Raw genomic sequence first — 12,352 nt, 5'->3', positions numbered from 1 at the left:
ATCAATCCCCGGAAGTCTCTAAACGAGAACCCTTTGTGGCATGTTGTATTTGGCAGTGATTTCTATTCTATTTCACTGTGTTTTCTATTAAAACCACTGCAGATTTTAATCTATTCATATTAATTTAATATTGTTTTATAGAAATAACATTCAATTGATATCATAGAAACAGACCACTGAGACATAGAAGCTATCCTATTCAAAGTCATTAATTTGTGCAACTTTATTTGTTATAGAAAGCAACAAACTATTTTTATAATAGAAACAGACCACAGTGGTTTAAAATCTGTTCTACTCATATTCATGTATTGCTGCTTTTGCAGAAACAGCATTTACCTGACATGGTAGACACAGGCAGTCGGCTCCTGTCACTTTGTGAGTCTGTGAGGAGTGTAAGTGGAGTAGGAGAAAGTTGTAGGAAAGTAAAAGGAGAAAGATATATAGTGATTGCTAATTGTCGTGATTTTTTATTAGTTTTTTTTTTTGTTCTGTATATGTCTATTTGAGATTTGTTTTCCATAGTCAGTTTTTTAAAGTCCTGTGTGTTTTTTTGTGTGAGTGTAGAGTGATTGTGTATTTGTGTAATTTTTTTTGTTTTATATCATTATTTGTTTTTGTATATCTTTTAAAGACCAGTCATATTTAGTGAGAGACATCAGAATCTTCTATCTTCCAATTGTATAAAATTCCTGTCAAAATTGCCTGTTAAATTCAATTCATTTACCACACGAGGACAGTCAATTTTTTTGGCAGGTTTGCTGCCAGTTTTATGGTTGTTTTCAAAACCCCTGCTTGATAAATCAGAGGTTTCTATTCTATTCTATTATTTTGATTTTCTAAAACATCAATGGTACTTTGATATTTAATTGTGTTGTATACTGTGTTAAAGTGTGCTATAGAAGTGGTTTTGGCATTAGTAAATCTGCGGATAGCAAAACTACCTGCAAACTGCAGCCAAATAGCGAGGGTTTAGAACCTGCTGTTTAGTAAATTCAATGTATGTAACCAATGCAGGGAATGACAGTGCAGAGCAGCAGACAATGAACATTTAGTGAGGAAGATCACCCTGCAGCTGGTTTTAAAATGGATTTTAGTGGTGAGAGTCTGTTTTAGGGAAGACCAGTAAGGATTAAGGGAATAAAGAGGAAATTTAGATGCTTCAACTAAAAAGAGCAGCCTTTCACAACTCCAAAGTCGACCCCCAACAAGGCCCCAAAGTGAAAAGGTGAAACAAATATTTCAAATAGGTAGAAAAGTGCAAAATCACTAATATTTGGGTGTTCAATAAACTGGGGATCAGGGGCATATAAATAATGAGTGAAGGGTGTGTGGTGCACACGGGCCCCTGGCTAACTCTGTATTATAATTGTATTTCACTCATGTAATTTGACCTGTTGCTCTCTATCTGTTTATGTACTTTTAATTTGACCTGTGATAACACATTCATAAGTTTTTGTGAAAAATGTTTGATCACAGAAAAAAGAAACAATGATATATTGAGGATGTGTTTAATACAAACAAAAATGAGATATCTGCTCCCGATTTTAATTTAGAAAATGCATTAACTAGATAAGTTATTTTTAAAAGAAGAAAAAACATGGTGGGAGATGGTATCCCTTGAAAAGTACTTAGCTGAAGGGATGATCCCAAGAGGCCTTGAACTAAATAAGTTACCATCTTTTGATACTGAAACTCAGGATATGAAAAATGCTTGGTTTAAAATTCTAGACACATGTTTCTTTTCTCTGATGGAACTTATCATCAGAGAAAAGAAGACAAATTTGGATAACCTAGAAGAAGAAATAGAAACATATCAGACTTTATTAAAACCATTCTCAGATACAGAATATTTTAGAAAGATAGACACTGAGATCTGTCACTGAGTAGAGAAAAATAAAATGCCATTAGGATTAAAAAGCAAAAGAAATACAAACAGGATAAAAAAGATTACAACAAGGGGATACAGCACAATGTCACCAAGAAGGAACAGAAGTTTCAACAATGACATGAGACATTGAGAGATAATTCCTATAAATATGAAAACTTTAAAGGACATTATAGGGTAACATTTGGCCCTTATAGACAAGGCCCACCCCAGAAGAATAGAGATGTTCCCCAATAAAATACACATAAGACGTCAAGTTACAGATACCCTACATTAAGGATCTCCTTGGTAAAAGATATTATAAACTTCCCCAGGTGGAGAAAAAATATACAGAGGAGTCAATCTACTAGTTATATAAGACCTCCACCAATATGGAATACTGATAGAATAAGGAGAAATTCATTTAAGGAGGATTGAGGAGTTTTCTGTTCTAGGGAAGATCCTCAGGTCCCAGGGGACTCCATTGAGAGCAAATGTCCACAACCCTCTACCGTGGAGAATCCTGTTTTAGGGAGGGAATCAACCAAAACAAAACCACAAAATCTGAAACATAAGAATAGGGACAAAAGGGGTAGCAAATTAAAAAAATAAGAAAGGAAGATACTAAGGAATAAATCCCTCACACAATCTCATATAGAAGTTACAAATAATGAGTTACTTTTAGAGAAAGAAGGGAAAATGAAAATGTACAATTTAAGTAAATATACCCTTAATACCTACGAACAAGAAGTATCAGAAAAAAGCTTCAAAATTCTCTCTGAGCAATTGGGCAAACCAATATGAGATTTTTGTGAATATACAAAAATGTATCCAAAAACTGACACTAAAAATGTTTTTTGCCAATGTAGATAAAGATAAATTAGACAATGGTGAGAATGTTTCAGTGCCGGAAGGTTATACATTGGTATTTAGACAGAAATCAACCTTTAATCCTACCAACAAAAAGAGGTGCTTTATACAAGCTTTTGAGTAGCTAGTAAGAGATAATCTGGACCATTTAGAAATAAAGGGGTAAAAAAGGCTAATTTGACAAAAGAACAACATTTGGCAATAAACTCTTTAAAATATAATTAGGATAAAGTCGTGAAACTGGCTGATAAAGGGGGTGGTGTCGTAATTCTAAATTTGAGTGATAACAATGCAGAGATAATAAGACAGTTGAGTGATTCAAACATAAAAAAACTGAGGGGTAATCCCACAATGAGAATAGAAAAGGATCTTTGCAAATTATTAACCATCTATACCAGTGATTCCCAACCTTGACCCTCTGCACACACTAACAGTCCTGGTTTTAGTGATATCCATGTTTACACACAGATGGTTAAATCAAAACAACTGAGGTACTAAATAAGTCACACGTGCTAAAGTATGGCTATACTTAAAAACTGAACTGTTAGTGTTCCTTGAGGACCGTAATTGGGAAACCCTGCTATATACCAACAAAGGAGCCTTTAATGAAAAAAAAACTTTATATGAAAATAGAAAAAAAAACCACCATCCCCATGCTACATATCTTGACAAAGATACATAAGAGTATAGAAACACTGCCAGGACACCCGATTATGGCCGGGACAAACTCTATGACATCAAATCTTTCCCATTGTTTAGATCATTTATTACAATCTATAGTTATTAAAAACAGGTCGTATTTTAAAGACACTATCTCCATTCTTCAACATCTCTCCTCTGTTAAGTTAGAACCAGGAAATTGGTTAATAACAGTGGATGTTATGTTGCTACATACATTCATCCAACATCAAAAAGGTATAGAAGGAGTAAATTATTAAATAATAACTTTATTGTTTTTCGATGCTTTTTATCTACAATTGACAGGGACTGCTATGGGCACCAGGCTGGCCCCAAGCTATGACAACCTCTTTATGGCACTCTGGCAGCATTGGGCATGGCTTTGGGCACAGTCTGGTGTCCTGGATACGATACATCAATGATGTAATTTTTATCTGGAAAGGTGATGTAGCCTCTTTGAAAAGTTTCTATGAACATTTAAATAGTTTTTCTAATAATATTAATCTCACTTTTAAAGTCCACTTTTTAGACCTCAACATTTGTATTTAAAATTATATCTTTGCGACTAAAATTGCATGAAACCAACACACTGCAACTCCTTTTTAGATTATGAAAGTAACCACCACAGAAATTGGTTAGGTGGTATTCCAAAAGGGCAGTTTCACTGCATTAGAAGAATTGCATGAAGCTAGATGATTATCATGTACAATCTAAACTTTTAAAAAATCAGTTTATTTCAAAGGGATATGAGGAGAATCATGTTGAAAAAGCAAGATTTTTGGTTAGAACACCAGAGAGAAAAGAAATTTTGAAAGGGAAAAATAAAACTCTACAACAGAAAGATCCAAGCTTGGAACTAGCCTTTATCACATATCATGGACAACATAAGGTAGTAGAGGGCATAATCCATAAACACTGGAATATTCTTAACCATGACCCTACACTACAGAGCCTTATAAGGGAAAAACCCCAATTTATATACTGTAAAGCTATGAACTTAAAAGATCAACTAGTGAAAGTATAGTAACTAATCCTGTCCCTACAAAAAGAATATATTCTAAAAAGGCTTCTTCTGATGTGGTTCTTGCACAATTTGCAAACAATGTACAGTAAAAGCACTATAATAAAATTACTAAATAGAAATCTGTCTCTACTGGAACTGAAAACAGGTAAAATTCGGTGCTGCACTGTATAGGTAGTATTATACAGAATGAATCTCTGACTGCTGCCAGGAAAATACCAAAGCAAGGAATATATCTACCTGCTCACAACTAGCACAAGGAAAGAAAAAAGGTGTTCCAAGGCACTGTCAGAAACAATAACATTTACTCATAAAAAAACATACATATAATTCACAATACAATCAATACAGTGTAAACTATGACAATGGTCCCCCAAGAATTGGTAAGTCCAGAGGAAAAAAAACAGACATCTCTGACCCCAAATGGGGCATATTTCTAATAGTTAGATTCCAACAACTTCTGTCAAAGAAAATTGGAAGTTTTTATTCACTTATTGCAAACAGATGTGTCCAATCATAAAATCAAGTAAATCCATGTTTTAGACTGCAACATAGTATCATAAAAGGATTTATATCACTTTGTAGGAAAAAGCATTAGATAGCTCAAATGGACAGTGTGAAAAGTCAATCTTTCACCAGAGAAATTGCACTGGGTACATATGCAGATATTTAGCAATATAGCTCATATGAAATTTATGTCACCGACAAGTAATTTGTCATCATAAATTGTGCTTCAGTATATTTATGCTTCCCAGCATAACTGGTATAATGTGGCTGTGTGCCTGTCAATGCATCTGTACTGTGCTGCACTTTCTATAGAATGCTGTTAGCAGTGTGTACCTCACGTGAGTGCTAAGCGCTGTTAGACGTATGTACCTCACCGTCTCTGGTTCTCCAAACTGGCTATGCACATGGTGTAAAGTCCGTGGGAATGCTGTTAGTGATGACCGGTCATAGCATCACATCCAGACGTCTCTAAGAGTTTAAATGCCTTTCCCAACAAATCAGCAGCTGACTGATATGAGGTGAACATGTTGAAAGACAAGATTTTTGGTTGGAACATCAGATAGAGAAGACATTTATAAAGGAAAAAATAGAACTATACAACAGAAAGATCCAAGTTTGGAACTAGCCTTTATCACACAATATCATGACCAACATAAGGCAGTAGAGGGCATAATCTGTAAACAGTGAAATATTCTTAACCGTGACCCTACACTACAGAGCCTTATAAGGAAAAAAAATCAATTTACATACCATAAATCTAGGAACTTAAAAGATCAACAAGTGTGGTAACTAATCCTGCCCCTACAAAAAGAAAACTTTCTAAAGGCTTCTTCCGATGCGGTTCTTGCACGATGTGCAAGCAATGTAAAAGCACTACTAATAAAATTACTGAATATAAATCTGTCTCTACTGGAACAACACATAATATTCAGAACTTTATTATGTGCCATATGAAAGCCTGCATATATTTATTGGAGTGTTCATGTAAAAAGCAGTATATAGGTAAAACAGGGAGAATGTTGAAAACCAGATTAGGAGAACACTGTAGAAATATAAAAAAATGACTGGAAATGCATAATGTTTCACATCATTTTAAAGAAGGCCACCAATGTAGAATAGAATACGTTATATCTTTTTGTGGAATTAAGGCAGTGGTTCCCAATTGGAGATATAATGATGTTGAGGGGGAACTTGCAACAACAGAGATGACAACCTTCTTTGAACTTCACACATTAGTCCCTTTGGGTCTTAATTTTGATATTGAGACCAAATGTTTTTTCTAAAATATGTTTTTATTTGCACTTACCTGATTTTATATCGTTAACATAACAGTAGTCTTATTGTATATTGTTTAATGCCTCTTTTTATGGAAAAAAAATATTGTGTATTTTGTTTTCTCACATTTTACTATTTATGTTCACTATGGATTATACGAAAATCAGATGACCATACATATTTAAGTGCACTCAGAATTGAGTAACTTCTGGGATTTGCAGTCCACTAACATCCAGAATGTGTGTTCCACGGGCCACTCCAGAAGTACTCCTTCAGCTGCATCCAAGGTTAGAAGGACTCCTTCCAAACTTTTGGTTTCTGGCCAGCATCTCAAGCCTCATTTTCAAAGGTATCTGACATAAATACCTGGCCCCGCATAAGGAAATGGTTGGGAATCATCGGAATGGAGGATGGTATTAACCAAATCCTGACTTGAACATAAAGGATTGTAAACCTCTTTGTACATAAAGACTAGAAACAAAATTAGAACATCCATTTTGGTTTTTATGAGAGCACAAAGGTGTTTTATATTGAGAGCAAATACATGTTTGTTTTTCTGTGCAAATAATCCAAATGATATACAGTATATTTTGTGATTAGGATAGTTAATCATATATTAAGTATTATGATTATAGGGATCCTGTTTATTTAATTTATTTGAGATGTGGAGAGATTGAATTTGAACTAAGTGGAACATCACATGACCTACTATGTGTATATATACGGCTCCAAGGGCATTCCTCCTATACACCTTGACAAAGAACGTGTGTCCAAAACACATCAGTGGAGGAGGTATAAGCCGTGAAGGTGACCATATAATATCTTGTGCATTTGCCACCACAACTCGCTCATATGTGTGCCTTTCTTGGAAGGCTCCAAATGGTATGAAGTAACCCTGCTATTGTTATGTATATTTTCTAATAAACATTTTGTTAAACTTTTAACCACTATGAAAGACCTTTTCTCCATGTTTGCACATTTTGGAGGTTGATATCCACACCTGGGGAAATCATTCCCCCCATCTAGGTGTACACCAAATAATTTATTCAGTGAAGATTTTAAGACTCTAAAGTTGATGGTTTACAGAAGAATAAAGATACCTTTCAAGGAACAGCATTCACAAGTTTTAGGTGAGATCTTAATTTGGAGTTAAAATCTTTATATCCAGATTGTGGTACAAAATTATCAACAAACCTGTTTTTCATAAAAACAGATACCCACAGTACACTTACCTCTCCAGAGTACCACATCAGAGCCAGTGTTAGTGCTATAAAAATGCCTGGAAAATGGCCACTGTGGCTATTTTCCCATAATTTTGCATATGCGCAGTACAGGGAAAGTGTAGCCATTTTCCCTGTGACCTGTACATGTGCTATAGACTCTGTGCACTCTCTAATGCCCAGAGACTATCAGTGCAGTGCAGTGCTCAGTGTGCTGCTGGCTGCCTGAATGAGAGGAGTGGGCCCATGATGGAGACTGCACACGGGCCCCCTCCTTTCTTGAAACATCTCTGTTAGGGATATAACAAGCATAACTTTATACTAGGTATCATAAATCAAAATAAACCATATTTAAATGTAATACAATGATATAGCTAAATGTGAAAGAGCTGGTAACTTACTAGAGATATGGACTCTCTAAAGCATTGAAACATTCATAAGAAGAATATGCGGTAAATTGAATAGCGTCCGGATTTTTCTGCGGGATAAACTCACACCTTCTCACGTATTTAAAGGTTTGAGTTTGTCCAACAACTTGGTAAATGTGATAGCCTGTGAACTTGTGAGTTTGAGGCTATTACATTGTGCGAGTCCATGGGAGTTTTTTTCATATGAAAACTAGGAACATGTAATGCGACTTTTTCAATTCAAGGTTCGAGTTACACAGAAACATACACATATCAGTTAGATCCTTTCAAGATTCACTATTTAGAAAATAGTAAAATGAAAAAAAATATATTTTTTAAATTACATGGTATCCCCTCTATGTGAATAAAGATTTAGGGGTAAATATACAAAAGGTCAGTTTGGGGTTTTTGGTCATTTTGCCAACAGATTATTTACTAAAGGCAAAGCCGACAGCAAAATGACCAAAAACCCTACTTTAGAACATCGGATCAACTATCAATGTTTTTACATAGGCTACTATAGAACCTGCAGATTTACATTACTAATAGTCTGTTTTGAAACTGCCCAAACCCTGACAAAGAAGGAAAACCTTCCCAAACTATAAGTTTTTGAGAAGCCCTGCACAGTGCAGTGTTCATTATGTTGAAAATCTTTGAAATAGTTAATTATTAAAAAATATGTGTGGTATCACCGTCAAATCCATAACCAGTCCCAGATATCTCATCATAGGCTGGTATGGGAAAGTATGGAAAAAATGGCATGGGGTTCCACCTATTTTTCTATAACCAGTACTGAACAGAACAGGTTGGGTGTTTAATGCTGTCATGGGAATAAATTGGAAAGTGCTGATTGGCTCAGAGTATAGGAGCAGAGCTCTCAGCCAAACAGTGCCTCTCCAATTAATCCTATGACCTTATGTTTGATACTGACCTGTTAGTTTGTGTGTGCACTGTACACTGCACAGTGCGTATTGGTGGGGTTTGCATTTCTGGTTTGTTATTTTCAGAAGACCATTTTATGCCTACTTGAAATGAATGGGAAACAATTCATGAATTTGGTAGCCCATGTATAGTTAATCCTCGGGATGGGGAACCAACAATTTGAGGAAATCCAGCCCTGGAAAGGCCAATTTGGGTCTGGTAAATGTTATGTAAGGGAGATTCCATGCTGACTGTCTTCCTGCTGTGTCATTATCTCACTGGCTGCATCAGCCCAGTACTGGTTGTAGAAAAACAGGGGGTATCCTACACTGTTTCTCCCTATATTTTCCCATACCAGTCCATGCTGAAAAGTCTGTGGCTGGTTATGGATTTGGGGGGACCCCATGCTTTTTTTTAAATTGAACTTTTAAAGGCTTTCAACCTAACAAAGTATCAGTATGATTGGTGCAGTGCTTTTATTTGGATGGGTTTGCTGTCCTTTTTTGACTACTATTTACTATTGGTTTTGAACTGAAAATTTAAAACATTGGCATTTAGAGCTGCAAAAAAATCATCTGACATGGGCATCAGGATTCAATTGAAGCTAAAGCCTGATGGATGATAGTCATTTTTTTTTACAGCAACACAATGGCAATGTCCACCTGATACCATAGGTTTAGGTTTTAAACCAAACATCAGTAAGTTTTTCCCCTAAATTTGAGAGGCATGTCCAATCTTAAATATAAATTGCAGTGCAAAAATAAAGCTATCCAGCTTTTGTGGACATTACCCTGCTGCCTCTAGGTAACCATGGGTCTGAAGCAATCACATATTTTTTAATTTTTGTAAGTTTGGAGGTGTTCACTCTCCTCCACTCTCTTTACATTATTCTTTATTTATTTTTATTAAGCAGAAACATTCCTTGCTTAGTTAGTTTCTTTGGTCCCTACAATTCTACTCGCTGGTTGGCCCATGAATACACTGGTGGCCAAAATTGCGGACACATTTTGAAATTTGAATGTTTATCAAATTCAAATGCTTATAAAAACTGTTTGACTTCACACAGTGCAATGATTCATATATCAAATGAAAGGAAATTGAATGCTGAATTTAACACATAAACATAGGTCAAATATTTGCATTACAAGTGAAGTTATGCAGTGAAAACAACACTAAGGGTGAAAAATAAAGGATTCCGAGCGAAATACTGATAGGACAGTAACATCATAAGTACAAAGGGATCTTCACCCTAAGTGTTGATTTCACTGCATAACTTCCCTTGTAATGCAAATATTTGACCTCTGTTTATTGTGTTGAATTCAGCATTACATTTCCTTTCATTGAATATGAATCATTGCACTGCATGATGTGTAACAGTTTTTATAAGCAAAAACATTCAAATTGCAAAAAGTGTCCGCAATTTTGGCCACCACTGTATGTCAATCAATGAGCAAGGAGCATGATTGGAATGATGTTCATAGATTAAAGGGGGAGGGATAGAAGTCTTACCTCATGATGATTAGGTGACCAAGCCTTCTGAGGCGAAACACGCGTCCACCCGACAGGCTATCTGTACTTTACAGCCCAGCTGATCCACAGGCAGCCGCATTTCCTGCCTACGATACCTGGTGGTCTGTTTGTACTCCACAGCCCAGCTGATATACCACCGGCAGCCGCATTTCCTGCCTACTATTTCTCCACGAGGTATCTCTCTGTTTTTTCTCTATCTCTATAGCGCTCTCTCATTCAAGCTGGACTGAAACTCCTCCTCTGCAATGCTTTTTAGTAACAGAGGGGAGACACTGTCAGGAGCAGGGACAGCAGAAGCGCTCTCAAACTGTAGTTTTCCTGGGGACAATGTTTACTTCTCTCTCATCCCTTGCTTGAAATTTATTTGACAAGGGACAGCAGAAGTTGTATAACACATCTTCTCCCCAGGCTTTTCTTTAAACTCTGTGATACAGTGATTCTTATCTGGTACACACATTAATATCATTTAATACCATGGCATTTATATCTATATATATTTGAACTTTTGTGATTAAATCCATTTCTGATTGTGGTTCATATGTACTAACAACTCAATACTGACCATTGTAAGCACTTTGCACTCTGATCACAGATGTGTATTTAAATGAATTTTCACATGGACCGATTGAATTAGAGTATCAATTCTAATTTATTTTTAATTACCTTGGTTAAGTGAGCCTCACAGTCTGTTTACTTTTGTGATTAAATTTACTTCTGATTGTACATCTGATTGTACATCTGATTGTAAATTTACTTCTGATTGCACATCTGATTGTACCATTTACCATTGTTATTAATATGCACTCTGACTATAGATGTGTATATACATGAGTTTCCAGATTTATTGTTTGCTTTAGAGTATTAATTCTAATTTTCTTATCAATCACCTCGGCTAAGTAAACATTACCGTCTGGTTAGAGTGAATTTAAATGACCAGATAGATCTCTCAAACTATCTATGGATTATTTTTTATGTTTTCATATATGAATATTATGATTTATTATTGTAATATGCGGCTGCAATTTTCGTGATGTGTTTAAACCATTACTCGGTTGAGTAATAACATTGTTTACACATTTGATAATCAAAGAAGGTGGGTATCTATCCCAATTTTCCTGTCAATCCATGATATCCACTATTTATAATCACAGTACATAAGGAATTGGGTATCAAATATTTTCGCCAGATTGATCAAATGTGCACAATTTATTGATATGTAATTTTATAAACTATGTATGTTTTCTGAAATCTCAGGTATCAAGATGTGTATCTAGGTATACACTTTTTTTTCTATTTTTAAATTAGATTTATTAAAGGTTAAGTTATATATATATATATATATCTTTTTGTCTTTTTCTAAAAAAAATGTTTTCTTACTTTACTTATCTAATCTGATTAAGAGTGCACCAGTAAGACTTATTTGTTATTCTACTTCTTCGCATAACAGTTAAATTAGTTATACAAGTGAAACAAATAATAAATGAACTTTAAGTATTAAATGACATCATATACATATAAAATCTATACATTTACCAGTAGTATTTGTTTTCTAATAAAAATTTTTAATGCAAGATAATAGTATATTTCTAGTAATTGTATTAGTTTAATTAATTCTTAATAAAGTATCTAAAATACTGTATATACTAAGATATGTTTTATGTGATTAATGATATTAATTATGATTAATAGTAAAGTAATTATGGCTAAAAATGTGTTAAAATAATAGGTATTAGTAAAATGTATAAATAATGGAATCAAACAATTTAAAATGACTGCTACAGGCATTTTACAGATGTGTATGCAGCTAATTTTTAATAAACATACCGTAAAAGAATACAATACCTTTAAAGAATAAAGCAATTATGTTTGTGATATAGAATGTGACAGCAAAATAATGAGAGATATGAATACAGCAGTTTTCATTAGAACAAGAAACATGTTATATATTTATTCTTTTTAGCAATTTTCACTAACCTTGGATTAGAATAAATATTAAGATGGAGATAAATCTGTTTTAATGAAAAAATTTCTATTTATGAAATGTTTATAAATTCAATGT

This window comes from Taudactylus pleione, unplaced genomic scaffold, assembly GCF_031769625.1.
Source record: "Taudactylus pleione unplaced genomic scaffold, aTauple2 ptg000318l, whole genome shotgun sequence".
In the NCBI taxonomy this organism is placed as follows: Eukaryota; Metazoa; Chordata; class Amphibia; order Anura; family Myobatrachidae; genus Taudactylus; species Taudactylus pleione.
This window is presented reverse-complemented; position numbering follows the sequence as displayed.